The following is a 21,830-nucleotide window of genomic DNA, read 5'->3' as shown; positions in this document are numbered from 1 at the left end:
TTGAAGTCACCGGACCGCCGGGATTCAGGTAAGCGCTGTGCGGGTGGTTTTTTTAACCCCTGCATCGGGGTTGTCTCGCGCCGAACGGGGGGGGGGGTTTAAAAAAAAAAAAACCCGTTTCGGCGCGGGACATCTCCTTTAAGGCTATATTTATGGAGACCTCACGCAGCGTAAATCCACGGAAAATAGAACATGCCATGTTTTTTTCCTGATCGTGGAATTCCACATGTGAGCATTGGCAGGCAGAAAGCTATTAGGTTCAATAGAACCTAATAGCTGTGGAATTCATGCCTAGTTTTCCGCAGTGGGAAACGTGTAGCGATTCCGTCCATGTGCATTCACCCTTAGAGTACCTATTCCATTGGAAAATTCACCTGACATCACATCAAAGTAGCATATGCCTCTTATGTAACTGGATCCTAAACCGTGACAACACCCCAAGGTGTTGAGTTAGAAATATTCTCTGCGCCTCGGCAGTCGTTTGTTTTATCTAATTCCTTTAAACTAAAAAAATGCAGCAACATTGTGTATTGTCTTGATTAACAAATATCCTGCTTTAGTGTATAGAATTGCTATGTTCATGATTGAGGCATCTTCTTCACAGCACCTTGTATGTTCCTCAAGAGGCTTCTGACATGCAGAGAAGTGCAAGCTTGCACAGCCATGGCTGATGGAGGGATGATGGAGAGCAGTATTGAGGAGAAGACTCGGGTACATAGGCTAGAGGTTTTAGAGAAGGGAAGGAGACGAAGCGTGATTTACAAGGAATGCACACCTAGAACAAAGCCTTCGGCTTTACATAGAGGCATGTGAGTGAGTGCAGAAAACAATGCCGAATTTGAGTAAATAACATGATCCAGTTGCATGCCCTGCAAGTACCATTTGCTAATCTGCGCGGGGGAGCGGTTGAGTAGCGGCTGTCAGCAGGAGGGAGCGGGGGGGAGAGAGGGAGAGAGAGATTTCCCCTCCGTTCCACTCCACTTTCCCCCGCAGCTCCCTGCTCGCTGCCGGCACCCGAACCTTCCGTCTCGAGCGGGCAGGTACTCGCTAAAGGCAATGCTCGCTCGAGCAATTGCCTTTAGTGAGTATACTCGCTCATCTGTACTTGTGACTTTTACATTGCAACCCTTAGTTTTTCCAAAATGTGGGCGGTGCTTAGTGGAATCTCACTGCCAACAGATTAATATAATTTACGCCAGGAGATGGCATAAACAATGATACAAATCTGCACGATCTCATATGGTGGCTGCCACAGATTTGATTTTCTAGTGCACCATATGTATAGGTGTATACCTCTTAATAAATTTGGCATCTATTACTCTGGTGCACAGCCCCACTTCACAGTTTTAGAAGCACTGATGCACAGATTGTCTGTTGGGGACAACAAGAGAAGTAAGGCTGCGGGCTACAATTTCAGTCAGTAGCTGCAGGTGAGTAAGTATTGCAATTGTCACAGTCACCGTCACATATTTGCATCTCCAACACTAAAAGAACAACACATTCCCACTTTTATGAGTGTGAATATTATATGTATTGTCATAGGCCAGCCAGATATTAGGAAAAAAGTATTGTGACTTCAAGCTCGGGAAACTGGACACAACCCTCAATATTGGAAATGTAGAAAGTATTCTTTTATTTAGTTTATAAACCTATGCACACAGGTCCGTTGCTTTCTTGTGTATTATAAGTCCGGCCATGTCTCTTCTTGGCACCTCAATGCTATTCCAATCTCCTAAACATCACACAATGATTAAACTGCAGACATCAAGATTCAGGGTGTAAAGTGTGTGCACATAAAAGTGTGCCTTTGCTTTACATAGATTGCCCTAAAGCTATTGTCGGTTGCAATAAGTGGCTTCTAAAGAGCCAGTAACTCATTCTGTCTGGCTTGCAACCTGCTGCCAGCTCTACAATATAGGAAAAGAGATATCCTTTGTAAGTAATATACAATGTCACGTACTAATGGTATCTGTGATTGAATCTATCACCGGCTGCAGCATAATGGTGAATACACAATGTTTACTACTTTACTCTCACTGCCATCTTACAATGACACACTACAGTGTACATGCTTAGTACAACACAATGCATTGTAAATGAAGGGCATAGATGAAAACACACGTGTATTTCTAAAGGTTTTTATTTCCTTATATATGTTACACATTTCTACTATTCTTTGAGAAAAAAAGTACATATACCTAAAGTCAAAATTCAAGCACCTACGGTAGAAGTTGTTGTCAGAATCGAATAAAACTTAGTGTTAGTGTAATGGTGATATAAGTGATTACAATTCAGAACAAATGGATAATTTTTTTTGGAAAACTGAACACCTTAAGGGAGACTCTAGTAGCCTTTTTGGCCATTTCTGGCTAGATGCAAGATGTGATACAGGCGGGCATGAAGCCTTACAGGTTTTTGTATGGTGTGCTGCGGCATGTCAGTCTAAATTTACTGTAACTGAGCCTCTAGATCATGCAAGCTTGTATGCTCTCGAAGTTTGTGTTCCAGATAGCCCTATCCCATACATGTTCTATTCATGATAAACCTGGTGACTGGGCAGGCCACAGAAGTGTAGCCATGTTGTAGAGGAATTCCTGTGACACCCTTGGAAGCCCTGCCATGAGAAGTGCAACACGTGTGACTGTCGTATGCAATGGACTCTCAGAATATTACACCAACAGTGGGGGCGGTGTGCTGCTCAATAGCAAAGGTAGAATTGAGGCGCTTTACCATTAGGTCTCCAGACATGAACACGGCCGTCGTCAGTGCCGATACTAAACCTTAATATCTTTGCTGAAGACAACCTGGTTCCATAGCAGACCAGTTTCGTAGTTCACAACACCACTGCATACAAAGGTGATAGTGGTGTTAAAGGCAGTACATGTAATGGGTGCCGTGAGACGAAATGTCCTTCAGCCGGGCACAAGAAATACTTACGACAGGCACAGGGGTCTGTAATGATGACTCCGCCTGTCTTTGATTGGTAGACAATGAAACAGTTGGAGCAGCTCTTTCTTGTTGGATGATCAGATAATCCTTTCTACTGGTAGTCTGTCAAGGGTGTCCTGAGCCCAGTCACCTTGTGTGTGTGCCCTCATGCATCCAATGACCCCAACACCACCCAACAGTCTGGTCAGAACAGCCCAGGTGGTGGGTAATTCGTTGATACAACCATCCAGCTTCTCGCATTCCAATAATGTGCTACCTCGCAAACTCTGTTAGCAAAAATTTCTTTGATTACATCATAGAGGCATGGATATTGGTCAAGAAGCACTACACAAGCGGAAAAAGAGGGTCACTACACACAAGTAGCCTTTTATATGCAAAGAGTGGAACTGCTTTTAGGGCCTCTGTTAGCAAGACTCTTCATCTAATCACACCATAACTCTAATTATTTGCCTATCTGTCTGAGATGTAACTGCATGCAGAGTTTTGCAGCAAAACAAAAACTCCTTCTTTGTGCTTATTATCATTTTTTTTTACAAAGAGTGTATTTTAGGCATGCACTATAGCACCTTTGACAACCTACCAGTTGTTTTTCTTTCGGTGTTCTCTTTTTACTACCCTTTGCCCTGTAAAGGCCTTCGTAAGGGTGTTTCATCTACAAAGGACATGCTGGGCTAGAACTTGCAGACATGCACAATAATTGCTTACAGTGCTGCGGTCAAAACAAACTAACAAATAATAAATGAGAAGTCTTTACCTAAATATGTAACGAATGAGGGAGAGGGACCTGCCTCAAATGGCAGACTGATCGCGTCGATAGATGCAGGCCTGCACTCATTCCTGTGACTTAAGTACTACTACTTGGTGAAACAGATAAAGGACAAAACAAAATAAAACACAGCACTTAGCTTTAGTAGAATAAGCTGCAGCACACAGATCCGTCCGGAGTAAGGAACAGTGGACACCACGTTGTCCACGGGAGCTGCTAACTGCCAGCTCAGACAGCGAGCAAACGACAATTTACAGCACTTTAAAGGGGTTGTCTCGCGAAAGCAAGTGGGGTTAAGTACTTCTGTATGGCTATATTAATGCACTTTGTAATATACATCGTGCATTAAATATGAGCCATACAGAAGTTATTCACTTACCTGCTCCGTTGCTGGCGTCCCCGTCTCCATGGCTCCGTCTAATTTCAGCGTCTAATCACCCGATTAGACGTGCTTGCGCAGAAGGGTCTTCTCCCTTCTAGTCGGTTCGAGCACGAGTGGCGTTCTGGCTCCGCCCCGTCATTTGTGCCGATTCCAGCCAATCAGGAGGCTGGAATCGGCAATGGACCGCACAGAGCCCGCGGTGCACCATGGGAGAAGACCCGCGGTGCATCGTGGGTAAAGATCCCGGTGGCCATCTTGGAGGAAAAGAAGGAAGAAGTTGGAAGAAGAAGGATTCGGGTAAGTAAAATTATTTTTTTAATTTCAACACATCCCTTGGGTTTGTCCTGCGCTGAACGGGGGGCCTATGCAAAAAAAACAAAAAAACGTTTCGGCGCGGGACAACCTTTAACTTCCTAATCATCCCATTTAAATAGCTAGCTAATCATCTACAGAACTGTGCACATTGTGTCACAACTACTAAGCAAGAAGGTGCAGAACCATGTCTAGAATCCGCACCGGACTCCTTCAACCTGGCAGCGATCCCAGGACTGCTGCAGGAAAGAGCTAGTACACACTACTGCTAATTATTTCTGTTAGTCTGGGAAGTTACATTGCATAGGGGTGCACTTACTTTTGCAGTTAGCAATGAATAATCGAGTTGTAACCCCTTTACTTTTCCCTTTTTTAGGACCTAAAGAATGGTTTGCCAGATTTCATGTTTGTACGACAGCGGGAAGTTAGAGAATTAGTGGCGTCAGTCAGTGAGGGTTTAAACACAAACAACACATATATGTATATATATGATGGCTAACGTTCATAACGGAGCCATAGCAGCTATGCTGGATTTTTTTTTCAAACACAGACTATGCTATTCTTGCCTTCAAAAATATTGTAACCCTAGTCAAATATGCCCAATAAAAACACTAATATGAACAGAGCCCAAGTAGTAGTTACCCTTTCTTGACTAAGGGTCATTGATGCTCCTATATCCAGGTCACATTCTACATTCCCATCTTCACAAAAACTGTTTTATTTTTTTCATCGATAGGGCTGTGTGATGATTTGTTTTTTGCTGGGCTACCTGTAGTTTTTATTGGCACTATTTTGGCGGTTCATACAACTTTATCACTTTTTATCCAATTTGTTTTTGGAGACAGTGAAACGAAAAAAAGCACAATTCTGGCATTACATTTTTTTTCTGATGGTGTTCACCATGTGGGATTAATATTGTGATATTTTGTAAAAACAAGACCTTATTTTTATTTTTTGTTCTAATTGAAGTCTTTTTAACATTTCTTAGTTGTTTGATCGCTTATACTGTATACTGCAATACTGTGGTATTGCATTATACTGTATTATAGGCTGCCTATTAAAGACATTACACAGACACGTTTTAATAGTCAAACAATCATGGCAGTCCTGGGGGCCTTCAGAAGGCCCCAGGTTGCCATGACACCTAAACAGCACCCATCAGTACCCCTTTAATCTTATCGCGGCATCTATATATGCCCTAACTTCGCAGAGTATGTGTGTGTTCAAAAGGGGTTAAGGAGTGTATTCCTGTAATTGTCTGTGGTTAAAAAGGCTCTTGCATTATTCAGCTATCTTTCCAACAAATACAGCAGGGAATCATTTTTATGACTTCACATGGCTCAAAAAATTGTAAAGAATGTCCATACTGGCTCTTCCAGAATTAATAACTTCAGTCACACATCAAGCCATTATGCTCTTACATACTTTGACAAGGTTGAATTTTCCCAAGTGCAAAGGAATACTCACTATGGCCTCCAGCAATGTAGTGGATGCATAGAACCCAAGTAACCTGACGCAGGCCAATTTGGCCACCATTCATGTGTTATCCATCAGGGTTGCCATTTTTTACTGCATAGAATAACACAGCAGAGAGGGAACTGCAACCGTGTGCATCATAATATTAACCATAAATATGTACTTTTGTGTTGTGACACACCTGAACAATCCTAAGGTGTGTGAAGTTTGAAATACCCCAGCCCAAATATTTTCCATGTAGAGGCATCTGGTAAAAATAGGTATATCATTCACTCTACTTTTTTCAGTGGCATATGGGTTAAGGACTTTCATTGTTGCCATCAGAGATTCTATTGGTATATTCTTCAGATATACGCTGCAAATGCAGTATATAAGGAACCTTAGCTGAGAGCCCAGTGCCCTTAGTAACTACTGTGACAACACAGGAATAGTTTCCAGTTCAATTAAGCCTGGCATAATAGATTTTGCTTACAAAGCTGTAATAACGGCCTGTGAATTCCAGGTTTACATGGGCCTTTGGGCAAAAGGATCTCAGTGGACCCCTTTGTAGTGTGTCATACCAGCATTACATGTTTCTTTTTATACTTTAACTTTTTTTTATTCTTCCGTCAATGTAGATCTATGTGGTCTAGTTTTTTGGACACATAATATAGCCTATACCCGTCTTTCATAATGAAAAGTTAAAAAGAAAATGTATCGTAGTAGAGTGGGGAATAGCTAAAGGCTCCTGGGTCTTGATGCAAAAGTTTGGATTCTCACCCACTGGTCATGGTTGCACTCAAAACTCATCCTTCTCCAGGTAGCAATAAGGGGCTCAGTGTTCCCTCAATGTTAAGGCAGCACTCACCTGTCCCGTGACCTGACAAGCCAGGGGCTTCTCCATATGCTGCAGCTAATCCTGCCCTGTACCTGCTCTTCTTGTGGGCTCTGCTGCATATGTGCTATGCCGTACTTGAGTTCATTTTACACCTTTAGCTGCCACAGAACGGAGTACTGGTACTCCTGCACCATTCCCTAATCTACGAGGTCCTGCAGGTAGCAAATACTATTCCTTGGCCACCGTAACTCCTGTGCCTGTATGGTCTGATCAGTGGTCTGCAATCATGACCAGATGATTGTGATTCATTGTAGGTATACTCATTTGCACAAGGAAAGACTAAAAGCAATGTGATGAAACTGACAGGGAGGAGACACAGATTAGATACTAGAAAAAACTGACAGTGAGGGTGATCAACGAGTGGAACATGTTACCACGGGGGGTGGTGAGTTCTCCGGTATTGTTGTATCTTGTAACCACCAGGAAGTACTGGTGGAGACAAGAGTGACAAGCAGGTGACTCCCCCTGTAGCTAATTGGCTGCACAGCTGGCGGCTGTTCAGGTCTTGCAAGGGCACTAAGCTTCTCCCACAGCAGCAGAATTGGGAGCATGGGCGGGGCCAGCACATGTACAGCATTCACAGCCAGCGTTGGCAGGGGAGGACAGCGGCTAACCTGTGAGTGGTGCAGTGCTGGCGTTGGGAGCACATGCACACCATGCAGAGCCACCGTTGCGAGGGGAGGACATGGGGAAACCTAGCAGCGGTGGCACAGGATGCAGAGGCTGCGCCGGCAGGGGAGGACAGCGGCGGCAGGACATGGGCAGTCAGAGTCGCCAGGAGAGGCACAGGCGTCCAATATCCCTGAAGTGCTGCTGCGCCGCCAGGAGACACACAATGCCAGTGTCCCTAGAACACCCGGATCAGTGAGGCCGTGGAGGCAGTGTTGTTTACTGGTTGCCATGGGAAGATGGTAGGGATACGGCTGCAGCAGGCACACTCCTAGCAGATGCGTGTGTAGAGATTGTTGTGTGGCCAAGGACAATTAGGCTTAGGGGTCGTGTTCATGTTAGGCGCAGATTATTAACACTAAATGCTTGCATGTTACCCCTGTAACATGGAAGTATTTACAGCTACTAATCTACACCTAACATGAACACAGAACTCTAACTGTCCTTGGCCAGGCAACAATCTCTACACACGCAGCTGTTAGGACCTTACAGAAGTCACCCTATCGGGAGCTAGGGGTGTGACGGGCGTTCCTGCTTCCATGCTCTGTCAAACCTCTAGCGTCCAGTGGTGACAAGATACAATAATACTGAGTTCTCCTTCAATGGAAGTGTTCAAAGAAAGGCTGGACAAATATCTCTCTGGGAGGATTTAGTGAATCCTGCACTGAGCAAGGGGTTGGACCAGATGACCCTGGAGGTCCCTTCCAACGCTACTATTCTATGAGTCTAGGTGGAGACTGACGAGCTGGTCACCCAGCCAAGAAAATTACTACTCAAACCAGCCAAACAATGGAATCCCTGCCCCCCAATATCTCTTGAAGTTAATGCACTTCTGGGCCGCTAGACAAGGCCCTTCTGTAAGGCCACTACACTGGGTCTGTGTAGCCCATTGATGCAGTTATGGTCTAGAGAATATCAGTGAGGCACAGTGGGGCCGAGCTTGCTGGGTGCTGGCACCAGCTCTTTGTGAATGGCTTAGTGTTATCAACATGTAGCCAATACCCATTACAGTTGCACTTTCATATTCATAGAACTGTGTTATAATTGTGTGTAAAACAATACAACAAACTGCTATTAGCATTTACCTTAGCTGAATGGCTTTAGTAATCTGAGGTATTCCAATACTGTAAAATGAAGCTTAAATTACCATTTAGAAAAATGTAGCTCTGTGGCTTGACTGATGACTAGACCTTTCTCCAACAGGCCATTAACGTGATATGTGTAGCCGGCATAGCATAGTTGCTTGACTCCCTGATCATGCACTCTTTTACTTTATGTTGCTTTACGTTAGAAGAGGTAAATGAGTAATTATTGCATAAAGCGTGCTTTCAACATTTTTGCAACGCTTGCAGTTCATTGCTACTAGTTTGCTGCCGAATTGTTAGTCAAGGTCCTTTGAAAAATAAAAGGTTGGCATTCATCTATATTTTCAACCAATAAACCTCTGGTCTCATCATAAAATGATTCAATATGTTATTGACAACACCAACAAAGTAAAATTATAATGACATTGAGATCTTTATTTTGCTGCACTTTAAAGAAAAACAGTCATTCATCTTTTACACTGCTTGCATTGATTGAAGATTGTCTTACATGACAAGAGCCTATATAATAAATTAATATTGTCCTTGGTAAAATCATGTAGCTAATAAACATAACTGTGAAGGGCTTTCTTTTGGGTGGGCACAAAGGTTATATATTTTATTTTTGTCAGCATTGGCTTTCTCTCCTTTTTGTCTTTTAGTCCCTCCAAGTTTACAGTTTATATATTTAAGTTGTTAGTTTCATGGAGGTTGTGCCAAGATATAAAAGTATCCCCATTCACAAGATAGGAGATAATATTATGACTGGTGGGGGTCCAACCACTGTGATCCCGACTGAACCTGAAAGCGGGGGCTTTGAATGTTTTCACTTGAATGGAGTGAAGGTCACGTATGTGCACCATCGCTCCATTTATTTCAATGAGGAGATTGCTGATTGCTTGTACTTAGCAATTTCTGACACACTTGTTGAAATGAATGGATCAGCAACACACGTGCATAACCTCAGCTTCATTCAGGTAAGGACCTTCAGGACCACCTGTTCACAGGACTGCTGGGGGTCCCAGTGGTCTGATCCCACCCACCTGTGGTTAGCAGATAACTTTGTGTCTTAGCACAACCCCTTTAAATAAAAATGTCTCATGCTCTACTGTTATACCTCATGTCAAGTGTGGGGAACATGCATAAACATTAACAAGGATCCTTGCTCTGAGCTGCTGGCTACATCAGGTTGCAACCTATACATATTTGGTATCCTTGATCCCTGTTTTAAAGATATGTTTCCATCTCAGCCAAGCATGGCTGTGATGAAAACATCACTTGTGTACAAAGTGGCTGGGAGGATGGCAACAGCCGAATGGGGCTGTGCTATGTTTTTTCTATAACTCCCACAGAAGTCAAACGGCATAGCACAGCGAGCTAGGTCTTTTCCGCACCTCCCAAGTTAGATAAACAGTGTAGCTTGCTTGTGCTATGCATGTTGCATAACTTCGTAACTGCTATGGGAATTACAGAAGCAGTATAGTGCTTGGTCATTTCTTTATGCTCCAGCCACTGTATACAGTTGGGTCAAGGGGCAGTGTGAGGGCTACAACTCAAGATGGTCCCACTTCTGAGACCTGTAGTTATGACTTCATACCATATATTGTGGATTCAATGGTTACTGCAACTTCATTAGAATACGAAATGAAAGAAAGGAAAATTAAAGTTTCTCCTGCATAATTATGACGAATCAAACTAATTTGTTCCTTATTGATTCTATAAGAATGGCTAATGTATCCCGCCAAAAAGACTATAAAAATAGAATATGGAAGAACAAAAAATCCCTGTACAATGTGCAATAATGACTTTCTTCTAAAATGGTTAAAAGAGGTGTGAGCATATATATATATAGTCAATAATTATGAAAAATATCCTATGGCCACATAAGAACAAATTGGTTGGGAAAGTAAAGCAGAAAAATATTTACTGATGAATTGAACTATGTTTTACGATAAGGAAAATGATCTTGAAGTTATTTTGCCAGCTTGTTTATGATCGCGCTATGCTTTGTTTACTTTAATAGCTACAAGTATGGCTGAATAATACCGATAATTAGAATCTACCATCTGTGTACCTGTCCTAGCAGAAACGATCATGGTTTTCTCCCCTTTGATCAGGTTAAACAGGGTTCTATGCAGCATCATTACAATCTAGTATTGATTTCTCTTTAGTGCTGTGAGTTAACCAAATGCACATTATTAAATGTTGTTCCATTTACTTGGCCTAATGAGCTCAAGACTTAAAAGATTTTTTTTTGTGCTACTGAGGCATTAGTAAATTGGTACAACAGCAGTCAGAGTATAAAGCCTTGCTGACGGACTTCTGTAAACTTTCTCTTCTACTAGGTATTTTGTACTTTCCACTCAGGCCTGTGTATGGCTGCACATATGCAGTTCTGTTAATTAGTAATAGAATAATGAAATCTGCACATTTTTAGCGTTCAGTCGAAATATGGACATTTAAGAAAGGCGTAGAGCTCTAGAGATTTCATAATTGGGCACTGCTAACTATAGAGGCATTCACCGAGTTCTTTATTAAACTTTTGAGAAAAGTGTTATACTATCAGTATATTAAAACTTGAATGAAAAGTGCTTGTACTGAAATATCTTACACGGATATTTAGAAACCGGAAATAAAGTACCTAACATTCATGTGGACATGCCTAAAATCTTCTGCTGCCCAAGGGTATGAACTGCCAATTTCTGTAGTTGGCTTAAGGTCCCTTTTAGACCAGATTTTTGGGGAACTGTTGAACAGCTTGGTTTCAATGGGATCTGATTTTGCTGCTGGTGCAAAATGGACTCTTCCCACATGGACCCATGTTACCAATGTTTGAAAGCAACTATGGGGACTTTTGAAATGCAGAAGGAAAGGAAGTTTGATTTGAACCAAAAAAAAAAAAACACAAGTTTTTTCAGTTTGCAAAGTGTCATCTTGGTGATCTGCCTTTAATATGGTAGATGCATTCCTCTACACAACGATTTTTTTCCCTCTAAACATCAGTTATGCTTGACAGTACATTACGTTTGAATACAAGTATTCACATCATGTGCAATTTGTTTTTATGATATAAAATTATATTTAAGCGCCAGATGCACAATTTACACAGATGCCATCATGCACTGCTGGAGAAGAGCAACAAATCATAAATCATACAAGTCAAGATTTTCTACTTAAAAAAAAAAAAGTATAAGATATTCAAATATATCATTGTGCTTTGTTAACCACCGAGGATAGAATGATTTCAACTTATTAAAAGCATAAAATATCATAATTGGACCTTTTAAGTCTAGAAACTTATTGGAACTCCATCATTATTTGTTGCTAAGCAGATGGGGTTCTGTTTTAGAAGGTTAATAGAAATCAAAGTACTAGAGCTCATGGGGAATAGACTCGTAAATGAATCAGATATATAAAGCCTCTTTTCCCACCAATATGCTGTACCGTGTAATTAGTCTTATTTGGCTTTCACTTGACAACCCAGTATACTTGTAACAGAGGCCATATTGCTAATCAACTAATGTTCCAGAAGCTGCTCTAGAGAATCTTGTGCAGTTTGACACAAACAGCAATGGGGTCTATTTTCATGGGACAGATTTGTTGCAGAAATTTTGGTTCATCTCATTGGAGTTGTTTCTGCTGGCACCATTTAGATGAATGGGAGAGTTGTACAATTTTCTTCAACCAATTTGCCGTTTGTAATTATACCCTTGGACATAACATGCAGATATTGACCAAGATGTCTCAATAGAATGACTTGGTATTTGCCAGTCACAGTTATTATATTGATTATTCATCTTTTCATGAGAAATCTTACATAAAGACTTTAAAATGCTACTAGCTCCACATGTGCCTTATATTATTAGGGAACTGTTTATTAGCAATTTCCTAAAACGTTAACAGATTTTATCAAGGCTATAATGGATGTTGCTGGTTTAAATAGTTTACAGCAGGATTTAGTTTTATACCAAGAGCTGACCAAGCCTAATAAATTGGCAAAGGCTGTGTATTTATGCAGCTTTGGTTAAAATAATTACCTTTTAACTCATTTTTGGTTTCCACTGTCCCCATCAGTGTCACAGTCCTAGTTATTAGTTGTGGATCGGTAACAGTGTCCTAACACATTGCCTTTTCCTTTCCTTGACTCCAATTACATTTCCTATGTAGACTCTTGGGTTACTGATCCTCACTTAAACCTTTAAAAGTCTCATTGATTAATAATCTGAAGAAGACTCTTGGGAGATCATGTGTTCTGTTACTTCTGTGCAGGCAGGGGTTGCTCTTTTCAGAAAAGATCAGAAGTGCCATAAGACATGCTTGGTTCTTCTTGGACAAGTCAAAATAAATCAGCTACCCTGAAGACATCTGCACACGCACCAGGATTCCTACGCTACTGCTTCAAATGTGTCCGATTTCACTTGGATTTCATCCTATGTTCTGTTCCAAAAAATGTGTCTAAATTGATTACAAGCCAAATCCCCCCACATGTGAATGGGTTGCTTATAACCGCTTTTGAACGTGAAAGAACATTTCATCAGAACCTTTTCTTCACTCTGAAAGTATCTGCTGCAGAAATTAGTGATTTACTACTCATCTTGGACAGAAACACTAAAGATAACCCACGTTGAATGTTGATGAGGCTAATCGTTGTGTAAGCCTGCTGCGGATCAGCAGCAGATATACAAATGTCACTCTGCAACAGAATTACACATGAAATTATTACTGATGAACAGAGCCTTAAAAAGTAGCAGAAACGTAGGGCGCATGTGTGATCACTCAGGCGGAACACTGCAGGCGGACGTAGACCTCTCGAATATTGCTAAAAGATAAGGGGAAACTGTTGCAAAGACGTACATTTAACCCTTTCCAATCCATTGTCTGACGTCTAAAGACACTATAATTTAAGGCTGTACAGCTCTGATGTTGGAAGACATCCGTCAGGGTTCTCTTACTGTGTATTGCCAGCCTCTCTGTTGTCGGAGCCTATCCAACGTGTCACCTCATGCAGTACTGGCTTTAGCCAGCATATAGCGCCGTTGTATAACAGCAGAAAAAGAGTAAGCCCCCTAGGAAAACCAGAATACAAATTGGATTGGAAAGGGTTAATAACCACTAACATTTTATGTGTGAAAAATCAAAGCAGCATATACAATTAAAATAGACCTGTTTTTAATTGCAGAACAATTTCTTAAATTGTGCTGATTTGGATAGAGTCCATCAGTCTTATTAGTACCATAAATCCAGTACTGTACAGTATACAACCTCTGAAAAATATCCCTGCTACCTCTGCAGAAAACATGTGCAATCTCTTCTGTTAGTATCTGAAATGAATTCTGTTATTCCTAGATGGCTTCTCCATTACGTTCTGTTTGTTACTACTTGTATAATCCTTGTCTCATTAGAATAAATGAGTTCCAAGATGATCCACTGTAACAGCATCCATAATACAATAGGATGCCCATATCTCTGCAGATATAATCTGTAGTTGTGCCCTCAACTTAATTTGTACAGAGGCAATAAGGTAATAACTTAATGAATATTCCGTGTTGTTCTGTACCATCTTCACTGTGATGCTTGAAATAAGATGATGAGTACAGATAATAATGCTTTGTATGTATTATCAACATGGCGCCAGTAGATTTGGGGCACCCACTGTAAACATTGACAGATTTTGCATTTCTCTCTTGCTGAGAAATCTGGACTGAGGCACTAAGAGCTTAATGATGGGGAAAGGAGTTGGTACTCTGCAGGGGGCTAAGTCTGCTGTATTAACTGCAATTAGGTATATGGTCCCTAATGCTTACCGACAGCTGCAGGGCAAGAAATAATGTCCTGTAAGTTGTTTCATTTTATAAACTGCCATAGGGAACAGGACAAATAGAGTGAAAATGAAAAAACAAACAAGTATAGTGTAATGGAAACCAGAAAAAAATGGTATGAAGTTTGTGGAGGTAGCAAAATAATCCAGTATTATCATTTACAAATGAACATGTTTACCATCTAGAAGGTAAATAGGAATATAGTGCTTAACAATTATGTATGCGATAATGCAAGTAGCTCGGTAAAAAACATCTATTTTAGCAAAGCATATATCATATTTTTTGTGCTAGTCGTAACTGTTTTGATATAGTGATTTGCATTCTGTCTAAGCATTTTATGTTGTATAGTTTTTTTGTACCGCAGCTCGCAAGCTTGTATAGTTACCGAATGGTTGTCTGACTTCCAGTGTTACATAGTTATGAGTTTTTCATCATCTTCTAGCCTAGTTTTAAAGCAAAATGGCATTCAAAACCTGAAGACCTGAAAGTTTAGGTTTAATTGTTACGTTGGCACATTCTCTAAATCTCCCAGGAGTTACCCAGGCATTGAAGCAAATGTTTTAAAAAGAAAAAAAGTTGTAAAAATTATAAAAGGAAGGGAAAAAATTCTCGCCCCTAGCCCCGCAGCCTGGTTGTTGTTTACAAATGGGTGCCACTTGACCACTGCAGCCAAGCAGACATTAGTCATGTGACGTACTCCTGGCATCACCTCTCAGATGATGGGAGTGGTCACATGGTAACCATTTGTTTAAGAAAAAAAGATAGGAGCTGCAGTGTGGGATTACCCGGGGAGAGAATAGATGAGTAGTGCTTCCTTTTATTATTTTACATCATTGATAACTCTTTTCAAGTCGTACGCAAAGTTTAAAAGGTACAAATCCGTGCTCTGGTTTGCAGAGTTCTTGAACCTATAGAGCTTAAGGGTGCATTCACACCTCCATTACAGCTTTCCAGCAGAATTCTTGAAGTTTTGTGAAAAAAAATGGAATGAGTAAAGTTTGCTTTGGTTGCTTTGGGTTTCCATTTTTTTACTGGGACAAATGGTACAGTCTGCAGCACTATTCCTTTAAGATTGGAACCATAACCCAACAGAATGAAACTGAAAACATTTGTTGTCTTTTTTTAAACCCATTGAAATCAATGTGGAAAAAAGGAAATGCTTAATTCCATTTGAATTCCATTTTTCTACTCCAAAACTTAACAAACAGACAGAATTTAAACAGAAATCCCTAACACACATGTGAACGAGCCAACTTCTATACAATAGTCCAAACAAGAATAATGGACTTCAGGACTGTAAGAGAATAGACGTCCATACCATATTCTGCAAAAGCAAAGTTGTGTAACATCTAATTATAGCAATAAAAGGAGTTGCACAAAGCAATGCTGAACTGTCCAAGTGAAACGAGGGAAAAAAGCTTTACATTTTAAAGACTTTGGACACCTCTGACATGGAAAAATAATTTTTTAGCAAATGTTAGTGGTTACCCAGAGTTAATAAATTTGCTCTGACTTTCATGCTTCAGGCTACAGTCTCCATGTCTTCATTCATTCATTTTCCATCCCACTGATATGCAGCTTGTAATCTGCTCCTAGATTCAGACCTTCAGTCAGTGCAGAATGCCGCTACCTTCATTTAAAGTGTTGTACCAAAAACAATCTGTATGACCAATCCATAGAATAGGTGATAAGTTTGAGCTCTGCACTGAGACTCCTACCGATCCTGAGAACGGAGTGTCAGTCTTGCATATGTGGTGCTGCTCTGTCCATTTCAATGGGGCTGACAGAAATAGCCGAGTACAAGTTCTGGTAGTCCCCTTGAAAATAAATGGAGCAGGACTGTACAGGCGATGACCACTCCATTCAATGTCTCTGAATGGGGTGCAGTGAGGAGGGACACTGGACCCTGGTTCTCTGGATCAATGGGTGTCTCAGTGGTGAACCCCCCTTCTCTATGAATAGGTGATAAAAGCGGTTTTTGATACAACCACTCTAAGTCTCATATACAAGCACAGCACAGCTTCATTTCTGTACGAATGCCTCCTACAAACCATGGAAAATCTTTCCTTTCTTGTGTTGATAGACGCTGATTGACGGATAATGAGGAGTGTGTGACTCCCATCCTCTTACACAATTTGCAGTGAATGCTCTTCCTTTTCTTTGCACTGATTCTCACCCTATATGATGCTCCCACTCCTCTTGCAAACTGCTTTCTCTGTGCTATCTGTATAGCCTATGTGAGCTGTCCTTCATAATGACATGGGTCGTTTTTCTCTTCTCCACGCTATGATTCGCTGTCTACAACCTCCTCCCCCTGTCTGCTGCTGTCTCTAACACTGTAAAGGCCCATTTACACACAACGATTAGTGCTCAAAATTAGTTCAAGCGATGTCTTTTTAGCGATAATCGTTGCATGTAAATGCTACCATCGTTGGCTTTTTGGATGAACAATGATTTTTAGTTCAGCACAAAACCATCCTTCGGCTGGCCAGCTGATAGTGGGGACCGCACGCTGTGATTCTCCATGGGAGCGCCGATAACATTGTTTTCAGCTGCTGTCTCCTGGGAGAACAATGGAGCTGTATGCAGATAACAGACCACTCGCTGTTATCTGCATACAGCGAAGGGAGGCTCATTTGCACGCAAATGAAGCTAATAAGCTACTAATTGGCGTTAGTGTCCATTAGTAGTTTACGCAAAATGATCACTCAAACTGTCATTCATCCTATTTTTTTAAACGAATTTTGAGAGATCATCTTTGCGTGTAAATAAGGCTTATGAAGGGAGCCAAAAAAAACAGAAGCAATGATCTGTTGCATCTGCCATAGATTGATCAGAGCAGCCAGCTACTGTAGGTACAGGAGTTAAACCCTGCAGCAGCAAACGTTTTACTTAGAGAATGTGATTAGTCCACTTTAAAGTGCTTATCTTGATTTGCAGCCTGTGCTCTAGCCTAGAGCTACAGGCACATTTCTGGACCTTTACACTGGATGACTATCGGCTGAATAGTTCAAACGATAGTTGTTCAGTGTAAACATGGTCACCGACGGGGTGATGAGCAGTAGGGTGCTGCTGATTTCAATTCAGCTTGCCAAAAAAATAGTTGCTGGATGCTCAAAAGTCATCTGGTGTAGTTATTTTTGAACAAATATGCATGAAGCTCCCTTCTATGAACTATATCTCTGCAAATACCAAACCGTTTATAAGGCCACTCTCACAGATGCACTTGTGAAACCGCGGCAGTTTTTAATTCAGCATTTACTGCATTTTCATCTGCATTGACATGCATTTTTGACAGCGTTTAACTGCGTTTTTAGCTGCATTGACATCCGTTTTTGACAGAGCTTAACTGCGTTTTCAGCTATGTTTTTAAGCACCGTTATTAACGCAGCCAAGCAAGCTTATAATGCCAGAACTGAAAAAATGCGCTAACCACATACTACCCCCTTTTCAATAGTGCTAAAAATGCAGTCTATTCATTTCAATGGGCAAAGCATCGCGTTTTAAAACATAGAAACGCATAAAAATAGAACAGACAGAGCTAGAAAAACGCAGCGTGAAAAACGCTACGTTTTAGTGTGTGTCTGAGAAGCCCTATTAAAATCAATGACAGTACTTGACAGCGCTTAGCTCTGACCTGAATACGCAGCGTTAAAGTAGCCTCGTAGATTTTCGAGCGCCGCATGCTCTATTTTACTGCATTTTCATGCTTTTTAACACACCTCATAACCCATTACAATGATGGGGTGTGTTAAAACGCTGGCTGGACACAGAAATCTGTGTCCGAAAACGGCGGTAAAATCGCGGTAAAGTGCTGCATTATAATATATTGTATAACTTTTTTTATTTTTTTTTTAGGGGGATTGGGAAAAAATGTCTTTTTTTCTTTTGGATTTCATTTTTACGGCATTCAGTGTTTCAATAAATCATGTGATAACATTATTCTCTAGGTCAGCATGATTCAGGTAATACAGTTTTTTTGTTGTTTTTTTGTACACAAGACCCCTTTTTTCCTTTTTTTAAGATTTGCTTTTGTGTTGCTGCATTCTAAGAACCATAGGATTTTATTTTTATTTTATTTCTTTATTACGATCGCAGCGATACCGATGGGTGCGAGAGGGAGCCCTTTCGCTCTGTCAGCATTTTACATGCCACGGTTGCATGGACCACAGCATGTAAGGGATCAAACAGCGGGGATCAAAGGTTTCTCTATTCCCTGCTGTTTGAGCAGGTGCCAGGCTGTTATCCAGCAGATGAGCACCCATGCTCCCTGGCACAGGAGACCCGTGCCAGGCTCCTGATGTAGCTGCCATTGAAAGACAGCGTACAGAATAACGCCCTTCAATAGCCGCCGTCAAAAGGCGTATGGATGGTTGTTAAGGCGTTAAGCAAAAACTCCCACTGACTTTTATAAGCTTATGTAAACTTTAATCGGTATGAGCTGTCTCTTCTCCAACAACTAGCAGAAATTTGAATACCACTCTGGACGGTAAGTTACGGCTACTTTTGTGTATAATGGATTTTGTGATACTATAAAAACTTGGGTTCCCTGCTGGCGTTTCCCCCTTCTTCTCTCTCTATATGTCTATTCCGTGAAGGGCCTTTTCGTTTTGGTTACAATAGACTTTTTCTGCCCCTGTGATTTTTATTTTTTTTTCTTATTCTCTCTTCCCAGCATTGTAGTGAAGTAAATACAGCTAGCTAAGCAGAGGAAATATTGTCACTGCTCAGATCTTATTAATTCACTTGCCAGTACATAGTTGATGTACTTTTTATTATGTGCATTCAATGGTTTTCCAATAAATACTTAAAACATATTTGAAATTAGGTTTTTGGAAATATTAAGTTACGAAGCATGTTTACTGCAGAATATAATAAATGAATTGAAGCATTAGCTGTCACTTCCGCAGCTACAGGGTTCCAGGGAGCCGAGAAATCTTTTAATTCATACTTTTAGAAATAATCTCAGCGCTGCATTACTCTGTCATTTTTTTTAAGCAACCTACAGTGTTTAAGCTATAACTAAGATGAAAACAGTACAGTTTTGCAGACCTTTTTAATCTGCAAATGAACGGGTCCATTGGAAAACTTTCTTGGAAAAATTACAAAATGATGTACATTGTTTCTATTAGCCCCAAACTGGCTTTCATTTTTCTTCCTTGTATTGAAATAATTTGTTTGATTAGTTCCAGTCATTCTACTAATTGCTATCTAAAACTCCACATTTATACGTTATAAAAGCAAGTGACCTGAGGTTATAGTATTTTGGCTTTTTCATTTGATCAATATATTAGCGCTGCGGAATAAGTTGGCGCTATACAAATAAAGATTATTATATTAAGCTTATCGGAAAGGCAAATGCTCTTGAGCTTCAACTGCTGCTGCTGCTTTACCTTACATTTACGTATTTATAAAGTGAGTTACTGTAAGTTTTGTTCCCATTTTATATCGGTTTTCAGTTCTGTTTTTTCATAGGTAAGAAAAGTGATATATGCCTATCGCTAGTACTAGAGGGATCATGGGACGCTTACTACATACTTTAAAATTAGTAAAACTTTCATGGCTGAGGGTGCTTTGGGGCTTTATGCCCAGAGTTAAATTTAACTTTTTGGATTATTGCATTCTAAAGGCAGTATTTTTTTCTTCCTTTTTAAGTTTGCTTAAGTTTTTTTTTTCCTTCTTTTTACAAGAGCAGGTCTTAGGCTAACTTCACACGACAAGCGTGATATGGGGTATGAATCCTGCTCCCCACCATGTGTATTTTTTTAAATGGGGTCATTCGTGGGGGTATCTATCATTCTGACACCTATGAGACTTTGCAATCTTGACTTGGTATGGGAAACCAACAAGATGTTCCTCAAAATGTTAATAAGTAATGTTAAATTTGTATGTCTCCTAAATGGTTAAACAGTAAACAGATAGAAATATATATTTCATCAAAAATTTGTACAGTATGTTTGCACATATTTGACATCTTGCAGTTGAAAATATGACTTTTTTTCAAAATTTTCCCAATTGTGTCGCTTTTATTAAATATCCACAAATTCTATGGATCTATATTTACCACCTGAATGAAGTATAATATCTGGTGAAGAAACAGTGTTAGAATCGCTTGGATATGCAAAACCTTTACAGAGTTATTCTATGTTAAAATGAAACATGTCAGATTTCCAAAATTTGGCCTGATCATTAAGATGCAAACAGGCTCGGTCACTAAGGGGTTATAATTAATAGTCTGTTCAGGGTTTGTTTTTTTTTCGTGATGAGGAAGTGGTTATTTCAGTTCCCTTTCTAGTACCATCAAAGGCAACACATACATTTAACAGCCTTCTAGCACAGGGACCATCCCATTAGCAATTTATGTATTGGTAAGAGGTTAAGTTCCGTGTTTAACAGTGTGCAGTAAGCTTCTATGCTTCCTCTAGTGGTAGCTGCTAGTAGCAAGAATGTAGAGAAACCCTTTAGCCAGTCCACAGTCTAGTGTAAACATTATGGCCTGGTAGGCCGCACACCAATGTAAACACTTTCTTTTTTTGTTAATATAGTAATGTTGGTTTTTAATTTGGCAATTAAAAAAAAAAATACTTTGACTCCTAAGGTTTTAGACTTGGAAGCCAAATGTGTCCTAGTAATTTTTCTTTTTTTGGCTGGTGTACTCTGTTTCCTCTGAGGTAATAAGTGAGGATGATAGAAGCATTAAAATGTTCTCTGAGGAACACTGCAAGACATGTAGAAAAGCATTTCTCTGCCTACATTTGTTTTAAAAAACCTTAAAAAGGATGTTCTGTAATAAGAAATTTTCAGCCCACTATCTGCTTCTAGCGAGCATGGGGCTGTGGGTAAGACATGGGCAGAAGCTATGGCTGCAATGCCATATAAAAGACGAGTCCAAAATCCCCCTCCTGCATCCATCTGGGACTGTACGGACCAGGTCAGTACATTTCTATCAAGATAAGCCAGTAGATGTCATTGTCTTACACATCTATTTGATTTGCCAATGGGCTTTTGTGAGCTCCTATAGTATTAGCTTCAGGAGTGCAGAAATTGGATAGATTGGCTGCTCCCTTTTAAAGGCTGTCCAGCTATAACTAATTAAACTGAAAACGTCCAAAATTGCTTTCTGGTACTTGTATGGCTGCTGTTCTCTAAGTGCCCCATCTCCTAACATGCCAGAGCTGTATGACCACCACTGTTTCACTACCCCTATAGAAGTAATATGCCCATGTCTATGGCCAGCTTTACACTGAAAGTCAATTTTTCCTCTATGGACACATTTACAATCTACAGTACATATCCTCTCCCAAAACCTACAATTTGACGGTTGTCTAAAACACCTTGTAGTTATTTTTTGTCCTATCAGTGATCATTGCCTCATTCTGCTTATTTCTATTAACCCTTTCCAATGCACTGTCTGACGTCTAAAGACATTATGATTTAAGGCTGTACAGCTCCGATGTTGGGAGACATCTGTCGGGGTTCTCTTACTATATATTGCCAA

The 21,830-nt window shown here is 40.4% G+C and overlaps 1 protein-coding gene across 1 annotated transcript in view; it reads left to right on the top strand.

The window, feature by feature from the left end:
- TBC1D22A (TBC1 domain family member 22A) overlaps positions 1–21,830 on the top strand; it is a 490,668-nt gene that overhangs the window by 232,131 nt on the left and 236,707 nt on the right. The window lies entirely within an intron of this gene.

The sequence above is a fragment of the Eleutherodactylus coqui genome, chromosome 2 (assembly GCF_035609145.1).
Source record: "Eleutherodactylus coqui strain aEleCoq1 chromosome 2, aEleCoq1.hap1, whole genome shotgun sequence".
Lineage (NCBI taxonomy): Eukaryota > Metazoa > Chordata > Amphibia > Anura > Eleutherodactylidae > Eleutherodactylus > Eleutherodactylus coqui.
The sequence above is the reverse complement of the archived record's forward strand: the minus strand, read 5'-3'. Positions and strand labels throughout refer to the sequence as shown.